At 44.5% G+C, this 19,124-nt stretch overlaps 1 protein-coding gene across 3 annotated transcripts in view; it reads left to right on the top strand.

The window, feature by feature from the left end:
• The first annotated feature begins 9,890 nt into the window (after window positions 1-9,890).
• The window catches only part of GOLM1 (golgi membrane protein 1), a 56,544-nt gene continuing 47,310 nt past the window's right edge, over window positions 9,891-19,124 (top strand). The window contains exon 1 of one of the 3 annotated variants that reach the window (XM_065946843.1): window positions 9,891-10,042. The gene's annotated coding sequence lies outside the window, so the exon portion shown is untranslated. Of the gene's footprint in view, window positions 10,043-10,146; window positions 10,380-10,712; window positions 10,883-19,124 lie in introns of those variants that run through there. The other 2 variants (XM_065946844.1, XM_065946845.1) reach the window with 2 other exon arrangements.

Here is a 19,124-nt window from a genome sequence, read left to right as displayed (position 1 = left end):
GAGTGGACGCGCTGCCCAGGACCTTTCCCATACCCACAAGGGTGTGACCTCACTGTGTCACCCTAGAGGAAACAAAGTGGTTATTAACACAAGTTGGGATAAGATCTTGCTGGGTGTGGAGAACTTGACAGATGTGGTAAGGTGGTAAGTCAGTAGGGATATGAACAAAACTAAGACGCAGGACTGGATGCATATACTGTCTTCCCCAGTGCTTAAGCACATGTGCGTGCTCTGCTAAGTTGCTTGAGTCGTGTCTCTTTGCGACCCCATGGACTTAGCCCTCCAGGCTCCTCTGTCCATGGGGATTCTCCAGGCAAGAATACTGGAGTGGGTTGCCATGTCCTCCTCCAGAGTATCTTCCCGACCCAGGGATTGAACCCAGGTCTCTTACATCTCCTGTGTTGGCAGGTGGGTTCTTCACCACTAGTGCCACCTGGAAAACCCTGCTCAAGCACATATTTGTATGCAAAAAGAGAATTCACAGAAAACAAAAGGCAGAGTGACTTCCCTGGTGGTTCAGTGGCTAAGATTCCATGCTCCCAATGCATGGGGCCCGGGTTTGACACCTGGTTGGGGAGCTAGATCCCATATGCCCCAACAAAGATTAAAGATCCCATGTGCCACAACTAAGACTTGGCACAGCCAAATAAGTAAATTTAAAAAAAACTTTTTTAAAGCAGAAATCAATGAAATATAATTGACATTTCAAACTGTATTTTAAAGAAATCCTCAAACATCACTGAAAAATAAGCAATAGTGGATGAGTTATTGAGCCAGCCAACTTCTCAAGTTTGTAAGTTTTCAAGTATTCTTACCATTGCTGCAAAGTTAAAACAAACTGTGAGTCCCTCACTCTAGACATACCTCTCAAGGTTAGAGAACTAACCTACCTCAGCAGTCTTTTGAAAGGACTTTTGAGAACCAAAGGCATACAAGCATTCATGAAGCAGAACCTCCTTTTCTTGAACACTGCGTCTTGGTGCCAAAAACACACAGCACTGTTCCCGTATATCCTGGGCTAGGGTGTTGTTTTATATATACCAGACTTCATGCCTTCAGGCTGGCCTCCAGATTTCAGTATACCCTTAGCTCGGGCACTTCTCATCTGCTCAGTGGGCATTGCCTGGCCCCCTGCTCTGCCCCTCCAGCTGGGTCTCCCATAATCCTTTGCATTTGGGTCACGCCGTAACAGGTACATCACACCAAGTCAAGGAAACCATAAAAGAAGTCCTGGAAGAGCATCAGCTTTTTTTTTTCTTATTCTTTTTTTTTTTTTTTTTTAAGAGTATCAGCTTTAAAGTATGTTGTCGGGCTCTCAACCCATTCAGGAATCTTTCCACGACTTTGCTCAGTATTGCCCAGGCTACTAAAAACTGATGTTTCCTTCTCAACTTCAAATCATATTAAGCTTCTTGACAGTATGAGGCTATAATCACAGTCTTTTACAGCTCCAGTCAATACAGGAGGCTGAAGACAGTTATTCAAAAAGAGGCATCTGCTTCCCTGGAGGCTCAAATAGTAAAGAATCTGCCTGTAATGTGGGAGACCTGGGTTTGATCCCTGGGTTGGGAAGATCCCCTGGAGGAGGACATGGCAACCCACTCCAGTAATCTTGCCTGGAGAATCCCATGGACTGTAGCCCACAAGGCTACTCTGTCCATGGGGTCACATAGAGATGGACACAACCGAGTGACTAAGCACAGCACCCTTAGAATAAAGATGATCCCTACCTTCCTTTGTATGACAGTCAGCTGGGCTTTCAGAGGTTTCAGATGATCAATAAAAGCCCTTCTGCCCACACAGGGCTGCCACTTTTATAAAAGATAAAACCCCAGCAATCTCAGGTTACCTCTCACATACCTATAGCTGAGAGAAGCCTTCTCTTGAGGTGCTTGTGGAAAGTTGGCATTCCTCTTGAGTCGAAGCCAGGGAATCAGCTCTCATCTCGAGATTATTTGGGGTACACGAGCTTTTCTTGAGATGCTGTGCTGAACTTGGTGTTCCTCTAGGCTTGGGACAGTGTTCGCGGGGAATCTCTGGTGTTGCCTAAAGGAAGTCAAGCCACTTGTCGTGTTTGATGGGGAATGCGGAATGGCTCTGGAGCCAATGCAGGGGATTCGGGCCTCATCTCCAGTTGATTTGGGGTATACGGAGCTCTTTCATGTTGCTACTGGGACCTCAGTGTCCCTCTAGACTTGTGACAGTGTTCTTGGGGACTCTCTGGAGTTCCATCAAGGAAGTCAAGGCTCCTTTCGTGTTTGATGGGGAACACGAGTTGGTTCTGAGTTGTAAGAAAGAGAAGGGGGAACAGGGACCTTCTAGGCAGAATAGCAGAGTAAAGCTGGTCTATGGGGAATGCAGGAGAGCAGCCTGGCTTGGTTTGAGGAAATTTGGACACATAGCCTAGAATGCTAAGATTCTATATGAGCCAGGAAAAGCTGTGGGCAGTTATTAAAGGGAGGGGTGATGTGACCAGACTGGTAGTTGGGGAAAATTACAATACGCATAGAATGGCTTGTTGCATCTAAGGTAGAATCCCTGGGTCTACCTTTCTATCTTACATTTCTTTTCTGCCCTCCCATCTACACCGACTCCCCAAGCTGAACTAGTCCCCTGTTGTTCTACTTCACTCTTTTCTCTTTTGAGTCTTGTCACGCTGGAGTGCTTCTCCACCCTTCCAGGCCTGTTCCAGACTCCTGCAGCACCCAGCCTCTGCAGCACAAGTACCAAGCAACTGCAGCTTCCCTGGGCACCTGGAGCAGTTTTGTAAGAGCACCTCCAGTGAGAAACCAACCCATGAATAGCTTTCCTGGGCAGCTCAGAAGGTGATTTCTAGAAAGTTCTGGAGGGCAGATTTTCAGCAAGTTCTACTGACAACATAGCAATTTCTCTGCCACTCAGGGAGCCACAGCCCTCTCCACAGAGGTCTCAATCTTATTCATGTGGTCGGCGGAGAGACAGGCAGATCTGAGAGCAGATGATAACAGCTCCTCAGAATACCTTCCATTCTTGTATTTTTTTTTAAAGGTTTATTTATTAGTTAGATTGGTATTTCTTTGCTGTGGTGAATCTTTGTTGCTGCACACGGGCTTTCTCTAGCTGTGGCGAGGGGGGCTCTTCTTTGATGTCAGGTGCGGACTTCTCTTTGCGGTGTCTTCTCTTGTTGCACAGAGCACAGGTTCTAGGCGAGCAGGCTTCAGGAGTTGTGGCGCATGGGCCTGGTTGCTCTGCTGCATGTGGAGTCATCCCAGACCAGGGATTGAACTGGTGTCCCTAGCATTGCAAGGTGGACTCTTAACCCCTGGACCACCAGGGAAGCCCCGTTTCTATATTAGTTATAGTTCTCTTTGCTTTTTACCGGCCAGACTCTTGTGATGCAATGTTAAAGAATATTTATATTTAAACTTACCCTGTTTAAATTACTGTGTACTTTGTCTCTCTCTAGATAAGATCCAAGTGGATACACCACCCTTCTACACCTTCCTTGTCTAATGTTGTAGCCACTAGCCACATGTAGCTATTGAGCATTTGAAATGTGGCTGGTGCCAAGGAGAAACTGACTTCTTCATGTTTATTTTCATATTGAAATAAACAAAAAAAAAAGCGGACTTCCCTGATGGCCCTGTGGTTAAGAATCCACCTGCCAGCGCAGGGGACATGGGATGGTCCTTGCTCCGGGAAGATCCTGCATTCCATGGACACTGAACCCATGCACTAGAGCCGGCCCTCTACACAAGAGAAGCCACCACAATGAGAAAATGGCAGGCAGCAACAAAGACCCAGAGCAGTCAAAAATAAATAAATAAAAATTAAAAACACTGAAGCAGTGTATTTATTTTCTGTTAAATGTTTTATCACATGTAAAATGTCCCATTCTGTTCAGTTCAGTCGCTTAGTTGTGTCCGACTCTTTGCAACCCCACGAACTGCAGCACGCCAGGCCTCCCTGTCCATCACCAACTCCTGGAGATTACTCAAACTCAGGTCCATTGAGGCGGTGATGCCATCCAACCATCTCATCCTCTGTCATCCCCTTCTCCTCCTGCTCTCAATCCTTCCCAGCATCAGGATCTTTTCAAATGAGCTGGTTCTTTGCATCAGGTGGCCAAAGGATTGGAGTGTCAGCTTCAGCATCAGTCCTTCCAATGAATATTCAGGACTGCTTTCCTTTAGGATGGACTGGTTGGATCTCCTTGCTGTCCAACGGACTCTCAAGAGTCTTCTCTAACACCACAGTTCAAAAGCGTCAATTCTTCAGAACTCAGCTTTCTTTAGAGTCCAACTCTCATATCCACACATGACTACTGGAAAAACCATAGCTTTGACTAGATGGACCTTTGTTGGTAAAGTAATGTCTCTGCTTTTTAATATGCTGCCTAGGTTGGTCATAGCTTTTCTTCCATGGAGCAAGTGTCTTTTAATTTCATGCCTGCAGTTACCATCTGCAGTGATTCTGGAGCCCCCCCAAAATAAAGTCAGACACTGTTTCTACTGTTTCCCCATCTACTTGCCATGAAGTGATGGAACCAGATGCCATGATCTTAGTTTTCTCAATGTGGAGCTTTAAGCCAACTTTTTCACTCTCTTTCACTTTCATCAAGAGGCTCTTTAGTTCTTCTTTGCTTTCTGCCATAAGGGTGGTGTCATCTGCATATCTGAAGTTATTGATATTTCTCCTGGCAAACTTAATTCCAGCTTGTGCTTCCTCCAGCCCAGCGTTTCTCATGATGTACTCTGCATATACGTTAAACAAGCAGGGTGACAATAGGCAGCCTAGACGTACTCCTTTTCCTATTTGGAACCAGTCTGTTGCTCCATGTCCAGTTTTAACTGTTGTTTCCTGACCTGCAATACAGATTTCGGAAGAGGCAGGTCAGGTGGTCTGACATTCCCATCTCTTTCAGAATTTTCCACAGTTTATTGTGACCCACACAGTCAAAGGCTTTGGCATAGTCAATAAAGCAAAAGTAGATATATTTCTGGAACTCCCTTGCTTTTTCGATGATCCAGTGGATGTTGGAATTTGATCTCTGGTTCCTCTGCCTTTTTAAAATCCAGCTTGAACATCTGGAAGTTCACGGTTCACGTACTGTTGAAATCTGGCTTGGAGAATTTTGAGCATTACTTTGCTAGTCTGTGAGATGAGTGCAGTTGTGTGTTAGTTTGAGCATTCTTTGGGATTGCCTTTCTTAGGGATTGGAATGAAAATGACTTTTTCCAGTCCTGTGACCACTGCTGAATTTTCCAGATTTGGTGGTATATTGAATGCAACACTTTCATAGCATCATCTTTTAGGATTTGAAATAGCTCAACAGGAATTTCATCACCTTCACTAGCTTTCTCATAGTGATGCTTCCTAAGGCCCACTTGACTTCACATTCCAGGATGTCTGGCTATAGGTGAGTGATCCACCATCGTGGGTATCCGGATTATGAAGATCTGTTCTGTGTATTCTGTGTATTCTTGCTACCTTTTCTTAATATGTTCTGCTTCTGTTAGGTCCATACCATTTCTGTCCTTTATTGTGCTCATCTTTGCATGAAATGTTCCCTTTGTATCTCTAATTTTCTTGACAAGATCTCTAGTCTTTCCCATTCTATTGTTTTCCTCTATTTCTTTGCATTGATCCCTGAGGAAGGCTTTCTTATCTCTCCTTGCTATTCTTTGGAACTCTGCATTCAAATGGGTATATCTTTCCTTTTCTCCTTTGTCTTTACCTTCTCTTCTTTTCTCAGCTATTTGTAAGGCCTCATTAGACCACCATTTTGCCTTTTTGTTAAAATGATCATACATTGAATATAGTGGGTTAAATAAAATACATGAACATTATTTTCGCTTGCTTTTTACTTTTCTAATGCAGCTACTGGAAATTTTTAAATTATATATGTGGTTTGAAATCTATTTCTGTTGGACAGCCTGTCCTACACCCATTTTCTGTTCAGTCTTTCCTGATTTTCCTAGACAGACATGAATTCTGCTTGCTCCACAGCTCTTTGAATTTCTCTTAGGATATTTGTGGGGGACATTTGCTGATTATTTGTCTGCCAGAATCCTCTTTTTTAGGCATTACCTCAATTTCCTTTTGTGGAATTAGTGGCCATGTCCAGCTACAGAAACCAGAGTTGTGCCAGTGAGCCTGGTAGATGGGCATAGAACCAAATCCCTCTAACTGGAAGCTCCCTCTGGACACTTTGTATCTTGAGCAATGTTGTAAACAAGTGGGGTAAGTTGGAGGGCATATTTCCTACAGATGCTGCAGTGTGGCATATATACTAAACTCACTCTATCTTCTGTGTCACTTTTGCAGTGATTTCTGCTGCTTAGCCCACTGCAGCATCTAGGTTTTCCAAACTGACTGAAAATCAATTTATATGAATTCACTGATTCTCACCATTGACTCCCTGAGACCCTGACCTTTGTCCAATCAACTTCTTTTCCTTAAGATTTACAAAGGCTCTTTTGTTTGTGACCAAGAACTCTGAAACTGATTCCACACTGTTGTTCTATTATGTATTACATTTATTTCTAGCAAATTCTAGCTATGGGGAAAGCCTCAGGATTGCAGGATAAACTGAAGAAAAGTCAGGTTTTGAGGAGCATAGGAACCAGCCCCACAGATCTGCATGCCAAAAATGATGGGTACCATTATTGACATAAGTGCACACGGATCATTTTTAGTCTTTGGGTCATCACTTTGCTTATCCCCAGGAATAGAGTGTAATGAATCAGCTGAGGGTAGGGGTCTGTAGTAGACAGAATAATGGCCTCTCAAGATGTTCATGTCTTAATCCCTGAAACCGGTAAATGTTACCTTAAATGGCAAAAGAGAATTTGCATATGTGATTAAATTAGGGGTTGAGCCACAGACATTATCTTGGATTGTTTGGGTGGGACCCATGCAATCACATGCGTTCTCAGAAGTGAAAAAAGCTTCTCAGCTGGATCTGAGAGATTTGACTATGGAAGCAGGATTAGAAAGGTGCTACTGATTTTGAAGATTGCTTGTTTGTAAAAGGAAAGAAGGGGGTTATGCTCTGGGAATGGAAGCAATCTCTAAAAGCCAGAAAAAGCAATGCAATTGATCTTCCTGAGAGTCTCCATAAAGGAACACTTCCCCTCTGACACCTTGGTTTTAGCTCAGTGAGATTTTTGACCAACAGAACTGTGTCATCTTAACTCTGTTGTTGTCGTTAACAACTTAGTTGTTCCTAAGTTGTGTCTAATTCTTTTCAACCCCATGGATGGTAGCCCATCAGACTCCTTTGTCCATGGGATCTCCCAGACAGGAATACTGGAGTGGGTTGCCATTTCCTTTTCCAGGAGATCTTCCTGACCCAGGTATCAAACTTGCATCTCCTGCATTGGCAGGCAGATTCTTTACCTCTGAGTCACCAGGGAAGCCCTCTAGGTTTGTGATAATTTGTTATGGCAGCAAATAGAAAACTGATACAATGGTCTATTCCTTGAGTTAGAGAGGACGTCACTTTGACTGACAGTCCAACTATGGCTGTATCCCTTGGAGAGTAGGAGGTAGGTTCCTAGATGAACGTAGCCAGTGAAGGAAAGAAAGCTAAACAGACAACACACTGAGGCACACTGCAACCAACCACAACAGCCCCTCGCATATTATTTAATCATTGAAAATGAAAGTGTTAGTTGCTCAGTCGGGTCCAACTCTTTGTGACCCCAAGGTCTGTTCATGGAATTCTACAGGCAAGAATACTGGAGTGGGTTGCCATTCCCTCCTCTAGGGGATCTTCCCGACTTGGAGATCAAACCCTGATCTCCTATATGGCAGGCAGATTCTTTACCATCTGAGCTACCAGGGAAGCCCTTATTTAATCAAAATCTATGCACTTAAATTTTACGCCGAGCAACTGATCAGGTTAAACATTCAGGATGAGAAGCCTTGAGGAAATAGAAGAGCGCTTTATAAGCAATGTAAATCCAAATTCACATATGCAACACTGCATATATAAATAGTGCATCTTTAAAGAACTTTAAGAACTACTCTTTAATTCCAAATTTTGCCTTAAAGATCCCCATGAAACTTGGAAAGGATGATTCCCTCTCAGTAAAGATGTAGTTAATTTAGCCAGCTTCCCTAGTACCTAGACATATGGACCTCTTCTATAAAGTGTTTAAGAATCACTGGCTTAGTCACTGACTAATTAGCTGTTGATAAATCACAGACACTAATGGGAACATACTTAGAGGCAAATGAGATGGAAGTTATGGTTCACAGTCTAAGAAGGAAAAGTGTAACTAGGAGAACCAAAAAGAGCAATAAGGGAAGATACTGCGCCTGTTCTAAAACCCTGACTATGGCCACTGAAGGTGGGTGGGGAATCAGAGGCAAGAGTTGCAAGTCAAGACCAAGGATGAGCCAGGGCTGATGGTCAACACACACACAGCTTTCAAACACTTAGTTTGACCAGGTGGCAGTCTAACATTGGGCAATGAAAACATCATTTTGGAATATATTAGAATATCATTTTGAAGGGGTTATTATTGTCAGCTCATGACTCAGGTTTTGACTCATAAAACCTCTCATAACTGCTGTTAAAGAGATGCATGCTCAGGTGGTAGTAAGGAACCTTAACTTTTTGAAGGGGAATCTGTTCTGGTTGAAACCAGTTTTGACTGTGAGGGCTTGTGTGTGTTCCCATTTGTCTTTTGGAATTGGGGTTTGGGAGGGGTGAGCCAGGGGGTTCTTTTCTCAGATACTAGAGCTAGGTAGGTTCAAAAAGAGATGATTGTAGGAAAATTGTTCTCAATCCTGGCCACATGTTCAATCTGAGAAGCTTTAAAACAAAAATACTAATGTTCAGACTCAGAACTCTAGAGGTGGGACCCTGGTATCTAGATACTTTAAAATCTCCCAGATAATTCGAACATCTGGCCCATGCTACCAGGGTTAAGAATCATTGCTTTATGATTTTCTGTTAGAGGTCAACTTAAAATATATTCACAACCTAAGAGTCAAGAGTTACGTTTTATTTGGTGGGCATCTGGGGAGTTCAAGACCAGGAGACAGTATCTCAAGTGACTCTGAGACAACTGTTGTAAGAAGGTGAGAGGAAGAGCCAGGTTTTATAGAAGTTCTGCAAGGAAGGGCAGCTAGTTGGAACATCAGAAGATTATTGTTAATTAAAGAAAGCAGATACCCCACGTTAAGGAAGTTTGTACTTTTCTGTGAATGAGACAATGCAAGAGTCTCAGCGCACTGAAATAATTTTTCTATATGCATCTCAGCTACGGGGCCAGTATTCTGTGTTTTCACCTCCCAAGTTCCCTTGGGCTCACTGCAGGGAGCGTCCGAAGTCTGCTGGTATTCTTCCTGTGTTCCCTTAGAACACACGCTCATGTTGGCAGGCTGCAACTGCTGATGACTATGACAGTCTTATTTACTGATATGGCAGGAAATACTCCATTTCTCATACGGTTAGTCTATATGTTACTAATCTTGTGGCATCTTCTCGGGTAGGTGTGGCTCAAGAGTGCTTCTCAAACTTCCGTGTGCCAGAAGGCCACCTGTGTGCTGCTTAAAACTCAGATTTCCAGGCTCCATACTGAGAAAGTCCTAGAGGATCCCGCTTGGGCAGCACCCAAGAGCCTTCCGGTTTCCTCTGCTGCACACTGGTGGAGTGTCCCAACGCTCAACAAAGGAGCGCCGAGAGACAACAGCCCAGGAGATCAAGCCCACCTGGGGAGGGCTGGTGGAAGAAAAAGGACAAATTTGTGAGTATAGATCCCCCAAATACCTGTTTCTCCTTGGCCCCTCTATCCTGGGCAGTTTCGGCCAGGACTACGTGAGCAAGACCAGAGGAGACGTGAGCAAGACCAGGAGTGTGACGATGGGTGTGGTCGGCTCTGGGTTCCGGAAAATTCCTCCGGGCCGGAGGTGGGGGACGTTGCGGGGTGGGGAGGGCGGTCTCCCGGGGCCCTTCTCGCCGCCGCCGCTTCTCACCTCCTGCGAAAGCATCGAGACCGCTCTGCTGGTCTGTCGGGGCTCAGTCCCGAAGGCGCGCCGGGAGCCTCCGGTGAGGAGCTGGGGAGGAGGCTGAGAGGGGGGCGCGACCAGGCTTTTCCAGCTCCCGCCGCTCGGCGGCCGCGGGCCAGGGCGCGCGCACCGCGGGGCCGGGAGTCCGGGCGCGGTCCCGGCCTCGCCTCCTCGCGCTCCCGAGGCCGTCTCCTCCGCGCGCCGCGGGCGCTGGCCAGAGGCGGGGACTCGCCGCTGCGGAGGCCGCGAACGCGGCGGCGCTGGACGCTGCCCCGGGCGGACGGGAGCACGAGGCCGGCGGCGGTGGGAGAGCGGCCCGGGCGAGCAGGGAGCCGGGCCCCTGCAGCGCCGAGCTACCGCCGGAGCCGCGGCAGGAGGTGAGTAGGCGGCGCGCGTGCCTGGCTGCCCTCCCCCGGTCGCCCTGGCCCCCTTCTCTCTCCTTGTTCCTCCACGGCCCCGGGCCCGCGCCCAAGGACCCCGCGCCGGGCCCCGGAAACACCCGCCCTCCCCGGCTGGCGCCCGGGCCGCAGCCTTTTACCGGAGTGGGCTCGAGGCCGGCCCCGCACCTCCCCGCCCCGGAGCCTCCTTCCCCGGGCCGCCCCGACCCGCCGGGTTCCGCCTCCCGGGCTCCTCTCCGTTGCTGGGCTCCCCTGAGGAGGGCAGTCTGGGGCGATGCGGGGCCTTTCTTTTTGTTCTTAGCTGTGTCACGCGCGTCGGCATCCAGAGTCAAAAGCGAGCATCCCCGAAGTGGCGCTCGTGGCAGCGGTGCGGGCGTGATCGGCACGCGGGGAGGGCGGGCTGGCCGCGCCGCTCGTCTCTTTCCCCCTCCGCCCGGGCCGCCGCCGCGGTGCCCACGTTGGCAGCGGCCGCGTCCTGGCAGGTGAGCTTGACACCGGCTCCTCGGTCTGCGAGCTGCCCGACCTCTTCCGAATCCCGTCTCAGGGATGCTCCGGGTTCCTTCTGTACCTGTATTTCCCAGCTTTGGCGGCGTGGAGGATCCACTAAACTTCTGCTCTGCCGTAAAAATAGTCTCTCGGGTTTACATACTCTATATGGCACACCCTACTTAGTATTTTTAATGATTGTCTTTCAGTAAAACAAAATATGCAAAATACCTGTTTCGATGAGTGTTCGTTTTAGCGGAATTTTAGAATCATTGTATTCGGCAAGTCGTGGGGATGCTTGAGATAGCCGGTTTCCAAATATGCAAAGCCAAACTTGTGTGACTTTCACGGCTTTGAGATTTCCTTTGGCTGGTTTGTGGTCTCCAAGGTCCAATTGCCCTAATAATGCAAATATTGAGAGACATTACTAGGGGCAGAGTAAGATAGTCTAGTAGCCTGATTACATGTTTAACAGCTTTACGGTGACTCTCTGTCTCCTGGCCACGAGATTGACTCATATTTAGGCAGTTTTAGTATTTCTGAATTTTTCTGTAGTATGGGGTCTGAGAAGTTGAATCCCTTGTTGGTACTTGTGGGTCTCCTAGTGCATCCATCCATAGCTCCTTCTCCCTATGTTAGAGAAGATTAAGGTAAGTGCAGGCTACTGTGAAGAATAAGTTTATTTGTAAATGGAAACCAGTAGCTTGCTAAGACTTGCGTTTTTTAGGTCAGAACTCAATTTTTAAGGTGTCAGTGGTGAAAAGACATTGAATTCTTAGGATGTTTAAAGAAAACAACACTTCAAGACATATTTTCTTCTCCTGTGAAGATATCACCTTTTCTCACCATTGGTTTTGCTCAAAAGTGAAAGACCAAGGAGGAGAGAGAGTAAGGAATGCTGGGGGTGAGGGGTGGAGGTCAGGATTTGGGAACATTGCTATTAGAAAATACGGATGCCATTTGTTTTCCAATTGCTGGTCCAGTTATTGATGGGGGAATGAAAAGATTTTGCCTTTATATTGGTTTTTTCAGGAGTGGGGCTGAACAGCAGTGAGAATGGTTGACCGTGTCAGGCCCAGGGCCAGCTTCAGTCCATTTATATGGCCCTTCCCCCAGCCAGGAGGGAACTGCTGACCTCGTGAACGTTGCAGGCCAGCTTTCTGCATTTCAATGAAGCACAAAGGATAGCCTGGCAGAGCCTGGGGAAACTGCCTGTGTGGGAAGAGTTGGAAGGTGGGGTGTCGCTTTCCACTCACCATGCTGGGCAGAGGGTCGGATCCCATCACTGGCAGTGTAGTGGAAGGGAACATGAGGTAGTGTGGCCCTGCTTTTAGACAGTCCTGGAGTGGTGAGTGGTCCAGGAGGGGCTGTGAGGGGAGGCAGGGACTGGAGGAGAGGCCCTGTGCTTGGGGCTTTAATTCAGTTGTATTATTGTTTTCTGTAGGGAAAAAAATAGTAAATTGCCTTAGGAAAAGATTGATTTCTTTTTTAATGACTTGAAATGGGAAATAACATCTGTAACTGGGATAAGAAACAAAATCACTTTTCTTTTTGTTTAAAAGAAAAACGTGGTTAACATTATTTCTAAAACTTCACAAAAGTAGAAGGAATGGTCTTGATAAACCTTTGTGCTTAGTCGCTCAGTCTTGTCTGACTCTTTGCAGCCCACCAGCCCGCCAGGCTCTGTCCACTCCAAGAATGCTGCAGAGAGTTGTCGTGTTCTCCTCCAGGGGGTCTCCTGACAGGTAGATTCTTTGCCTGCTACGCCATGGGGGCTTTCACCCTAACAAAGTGTGAATGGCGTTTCACTTGCTCCCCCAAGATGGTCTTAGAGTGTGGCTGCTTTCTAGACTTTTTCAAGTTACTGATGAAATTACATTGAAAGAGAGACTTGGCTTGAAGTTTAAGGATTATTTCCAAAATTCCCCGAGAGCCTATTTTGCTTCACAAAGAAATGTCCCCCACTTTCAGGAAAGAAAATGTACGCCTTCTCAGATTTTTACATTGTGATCTTATTCTCTTTCAAGACTGCATTAATAAAACTTCCTCTAAGATTTTGATGATTAGCTAGTGCCAGACAGGAAGAACACACATGTAAAATTACTGTATAATGAAATAGTTTGCTGTGGTTTCCAAGCTTTTTTGCTCATTCTTGTTAGTAAAACAAAATTTTAACATCTAAAACTAGTCCACCATAATGTCAATTGTACCTCATTTAAGACCAGTTTTTAGCACTCCTCTGTGTGTTTGTTACTTAATTATAAATTAATCTACATGTGCTAATGTTGTAGCTCAAGATCCAGTATACATTTAGGGCTGGGTTCATTGTTCATTGTGGAGGTAAAACCGTCTTTCAAATACTCCTTGAATTTTGAGGTTTTTTTGTCTGGATCTTGTTAGGTCTGAGTACATCATCCTTGTTTTTACTTGGTGATGTCGCTCAGATGAAGCTGACTCAGGGTGGGAAGTGCATTCCTAACCCCCAGCTTAAGTTCACCTGTGCTTGCGTTTATTAGTATAGCTTTAATCTGTGCTTTTTATGGGAACCTTAAAGCTTCATATCCTCTGAGGTTTAGCTTAGTTTTAATTTGTGCATCTATCTCATTATGTGCTTGCCCAGTCAGAGGAGTTAGTCAGGGACCTCAGAGGGCTGGTGACAGGTGACCCTTTTGACAAAGGGACTTTGTGAGGGTGCAGACAGTCCCTGCTTTTACTAGCACTGTTAGTATTTCATGGTAGTATAATTAGTATAGTGTAACACAGTGTAAAGTAATTAGTGTACACATAATATACTTAACTTGTTGGTGTAATATTTACATTACTAAATGTAGTTGCTATTCTACTTTTTGGACAAAAATAAATGTAACTTCTAGGATTTTTCCCCCAGCCCAGGTGGAGCATCTTTTACACCTTCTGGGCTGCATACGCCCTGCCGGTAGACAGCTGTTTCTCTCACTTCAGCCTCAGGTAATTCTTTCCTTTGATTCTCAGAAGAACCCTGTGAATGCAGGTATAATTGATTGCACTCCCCATTTTTTTTAAAATGAGTAAACTGAGACTTTAAAAGGTTAATACCAAGCAGTTCTTTTCAGTTAATATTTGCTTGGTGACAAGTACTCTTATTTAATTTTCACACTAGCCTTAGAAGACAGGGATAAGGCTTCACAGGGGAGCCCAGGAGATTGGGAGGAGATGAGGAACCACCCTGTCACCAGGTCAGAAATGGGCTGCCCTGAATTTCCTCTCAGTTTCCTGCCCAGGCTCAAGACAGGAACCTGAGGTTTCTTAGTGCCCCCAGTGGTGGGGGCCAGCACAGAAGAGAGCTGGGAATGTATTTGAATGAGTTCAATTTGTTTTTCTGCTTCAGAATGCATACATATGGCATCGTTGTTTTGTTTTAGAGGAAGCTGTAAAATACTGTGATTTCATCTGGGAATGCTAGAAATACAACTTCAAAACTTGCTAATGTTACCGTTGTATATCTTCCTAGCATCTTAATTTTTTATTGTTACTCTTTGGCTTTTGCATTAAAGATAGGCTCCTTGAGGGAAAAAAAGATACAAAGCAAAAAATGAAGTCTTTCTGTTCCTCTCTACTTCCTCCTCTCCTATTCCAACTTGTAAATATCTTTCCTTATAAACATTTGCTGTACATTTTCTATTATAGAAATATGTATTGATTTATTGAGTATATTTTTTAAATTTTTCGACAAAAATAGGATATGAACATTACAATTTTGTAACTTTGTTCATGTAACAGTTTAAGTTTTGATCATTTGTTATGTAACAGTTTAAGTTTTGATCATTTGTTGCTCCATAACAGATCAGCTTTGCAAGCTTAAAACCATCATTTAGTTATTGCTTCTGGTTCTGTGAGTTGACTGGACTGCAGTCTTTTGAGGCTCAGCTGGGCTGGAATTTCAAGATGGCTCATTTGCTATTACTAGTTTTTAAAAGTATTGCCTTGGTGAATTCTTGGACACAATTTTAATATACTAATGATTTTAGAAAAAAAATTTTAAGCTATTTCTCTGATTCCGATGCTGCCAGAACTGGAGGGTCTAGCCCATCAAAATGCTCTCCATCGTTTATATCCATGCAGCAGGTAGATGATACCTTATTTTTCCTCTCTGTTTTCTGTATCAGTGAGGGAGGGTCCTGTAGAAGCCATGTTGCTCTGGAATTAGTGATCACTTCATTCTGATTGGGGCTTCCCTGGTGGCTCAGATGGTAAAAAATCTGCCTGCAGTGCAGGAGACCCAATTTCTATCCCTGGGTTGGGACGATCTCCTCTGGAGGAGGAAATGGCAACCCACTCCAGTATTCTTGCCTGGAGAATCCCATGGACAGAGGAGCCTGGTGGACTGTAGCCAAAAGCCAAGGAAGTTTGGGGAATCCAAACTCAACCTTAAACACTATGGAAATGTTTAAACAGCATAGAAATGTTTCCCCAAAGATAAACAACACACCCTCTTCAACATGCCTTTCTGCTTCTTAAGAATAAATTGAGTGCGACCAGAACAAGAGGCACTCTTCAGACCTGTCCAGTGAGCTCTGGAGGGCACAGTTCTCAATCTTGACCTGTATCAGCATCACCTGGAGAACTATAATCATGTGATGCTGATGCTGCTGGTCCAGGGACCATACTTTGAGAACCATTGAACTACAGCAGGTGTTGGCAAACGTTTTCTGTAAAGAGCCAGATGGTATTTTAGGTTCTGCAGGCTCAGTGGATTGTGTCATAGCTACACAATTCTCGTAGCCTGACAGCCATGACAATATATAAATGAATGGTGACGGCTGTGTCCCATCAGACCTTTATTTATGTCAGTGAGATTTTAATTCCATGTACTTCTCATGTCATGAAATATTATTCTTTGTTTTTTTTTTCTTCCTCAATTAAAAAGCTTGAAACCTGAGCTTTTAGACAGTGTACAAAGACAGGTGGCTGGCAGGATTCTGCCCTGAGGCTGCAGCTTGCCAACTCCGAACAAGAGGAGGAATTTGGGAACACTTGCTATCATGTAGCCATGTCATCCACAGGGGAGTTGGCCCTTCTGCAGAAAGTCAAGTGCTGGAAGAAACACAATGGAATTGGTTCTCCTCATTCATTTTCACTCATCCATCTCACTCTTTGGTATTTTCACTCCATAGCACTAAATATGCACATGAATTTTGACATTTTTTTCTTTTTAAAACATTTTATTGAGCATAACTGACATCACATATTAGTTTCAGGTATACATTGTAAAGATCCATTATTTGTATACTTTGCGAAATGCTAACCACAATAAATCTAGTTATCATCATTGAACATAGTTACAAAATTTTTTTCTTATGATGAATTTCTAAGATCTACTCTCACAGCTTTCTGATATGTGATATGGTATTATTGTAGTTACCATGCTGTTAAAGGTTTTTATTTCTAAACTATTAGATTCTAGAATTGGGGGAAAGTTTAGGGTTGGGAAAGTGGGAGTAGAACTGTATACTTCCTAGTAAGTTTTTAAAAGAATTTAAGACAGGAGTTTACACATTTCCCCAGAGAGGCCAGATAATAATACATCTAACTGCTTCAGTCTTCATTCTAACTCTATGAGTAAATCCCCATGTTAATAGTTCAACTCTGCCTGGTAGGCAGAAAGCAGCTGTGGGCAGTACTTCAAGGGCTGGGCGAGGCCGTGTTCACTAAAACCTTATTTACACAATAGGCTGCTAATGGCTCTAGGCCTCAGTATGCTGACTCCTGCCTTGGAGACATTCTTTGGGTGGGGTGGAATATCTTTGAACCTTCCAAAAAAATGCTGGTGACCAACTCCTGAGACCTCAGCGCTAAGTGAGGCGTCCTCCGATCTGTTCGCTCACTGAGGTGGCTTCCGAACTCCATCCAGGGCACTTCCGGCTTCATTCAGGGCACTTCCGGCTCTGGCCCTCCGCCCACCTGGTAAGGCCCTTTCTTCTGAGAAGGAATAAAGGTGCAGCTCCCACATTGTTTGGAGAAGCTGTATTGTTCCTGCAGTGATAACATTGGTCAAACAAGTCAATCTGATCTGATTGCTTGTGTATTTGCCTATATGATTAAAAACCTCTATGTGAAAATGAGGAAACGGAAAGATTATTTAACTAGGAAGTTCAAAGGGCTCATGTATTTAACCAGTTGCCCATTTTCTTATGCTTCTTCTTAAAACAAAAAAGGTCTGTGTTCTCTTATAAAATTTTTGCTTAAAAGGCAGCAATAATTTTAACCAGTAGATTGAATTTCTTAATTAAGCCAGTCATTTTTTTTAAAACGACTCTTCCAACTCACCAAGAAACATTTAATGCAGATACACCTGGAATTTCACAGAGTTTAGCTGATTTAGGTTAATCTTTTTCAGTATGTCAAGTGACTATAATCAAATATAAGACAAAACATTCTGAAGCCTAAATTATGACTGTTAATCTGTTTGACAGACTGTCTCTGACCCACTTCCATCACCCCCAGTCTGTATAAATTCTAAAGTGGAGGAGAGGAGAGCCTTTGAAACATTTGACAACCCTGACTTTGAGTGCCTGCCCTTAGTCTTCATCAGGCTTTGGCATTTTCCCAGCCCTGACTCCCTTCGTCTTGGGCAGCAGTGTTTCTGCAATCCTGGAAGTCCTGGGTGAGGCACGTTGCAGGGTGAAGGGTCACTGTTGGCCCTTTCTCCTTCATGGTCATCTTACCTGGGCAGCCCTCTGTCCGTTGGGAGCCCAGGGCACCCCTTATTGTGTCCTCTGGGCTTCTGCACACCGACTGACCTGCCGAGTGCTGGGTCAGGCGAGGGGCCTCTGAGACTGCACTCAGAGGTTCCTGGAACCTCTCTCTTGCATAGTAGGGTCCTAGTCTAGGACGTCTGCTGCTGCAGCAGCATCTGAGAGTCCGCCCAGGTGATGGCAGTGACTGCTGCTTCAGTGGACAGCAGAGTTGAGGGAGGAGCACCAATGGCTGCTTCCTATAAAAAAGGAAAACGTTCTTCACCTTTTTCTTATAAAGTGCAGAAAAGGCCAGATCTGGAAATGATTTGTTACTCATCTTTCCATCTCTAATAATGATTAGTTAGTGTTAGTTGCTCAGTCATGTCCGACTCTTTGCAACCCCATGGACTGTAGCCCACCAGGCTCCTCTGTCCATGGGATTTTCCAGGCAAGAATACTGGAGTGGGAGTGCCATTCCCTTCTCCAGAGGATCTTCCTGACCCAGGGATCGAACCCAGGTCTCCCACATTACAGGCAGATTCTTTACTGTCTGAGCCACCAGGGAAGCCTCTAATATGATAGCATTCCCTGAGCCACTTAAACTATGTGTCAGTTGTGGTCTAGGCACTTCTCTTATCTTTTCTGGTCTATAGTCCTCATTTAAACTCTCTGAGGAAGACAGTCAGGGTTCTGTGGTTCTTAAGAGGTGGAGCCAAATCTGACTCTGGCCATTGGGTTCTGAGTTTGTTCTCTTAATGCTGCCCTGGCTTCCTGTTGCTAGCACGACAGCCTGTCCTGTCACAGCTGTTAACTAAACTTTTTGACTGGCTAAAGGAAGGAGAATGTTAAATGATGATCTGTATACTTCCTTGAAGTGAGAATTAAGTTACATTGTTTTCAAAGTTACAGTACACCAACCTGACATACATCTGCAGGCATAACAAAAGATCAAGTGAGGATCCCTTCTAAAAGGGTATTGTTAAGGGTTTAAGCATATGACAAAGATGGCCTTTCAGAGAACTGAGTGAAAATAATTATTCCATAAGAGGGTGCTCAGAGAACTGGCTGGCCATTCAAAAAAAAAAAAGTTTTCTTTGTATTTCTGTACTTCTTAGGTCAAAAAGAAATTCCAAATGGATGAAAGATTTAAATATAAATATGAAACCCATAGGTATGTTGAGAGGAGATATGGGTAAATGTATATCTAGACTTAAAGTAGGAAATGTCTTTCAAAATAAAGCAAAATCTAGAAACAATGAAAGAGTGATGAGATTAGATTATTTTGAAAGCACCAACAATAGCCAAAAATTACGGGTAAACTATTTCATAGAGAAAGGAGGAGTGGGCCTACTTGTCGGTAATTTAAGAAATGTCCCAGGTTATTTTAATGCCTTTTGAGGGTTAAGAGCAGCTGGAATAGAAGGAATAGCCAGTGGAGTAGAAAGAGGAGGACTTTTAATTTTAATTTTACACTTCACTGTGTGTGATTTTTCTCCCCAATTATATTTGTAATCTTATATAT

The sequence above is a fragment of the Muntiacus reevesi genome, chromosome 10 (genome assembly GCF_963930625.1).
Source record: "Muntiacus reevesi chromosome 10, mMunRee1.1, whole genome shotgun sequence".
Lineage (NCBI taxonomy): Eukaryota > Metazoa > Chordata > Mammalia > Artiodactyla > Cervidae > Muntiacus > Muntiacus reevesi.
This window is presented reverse-complemented; position numbering and strand designations above follow the sequence as displayed.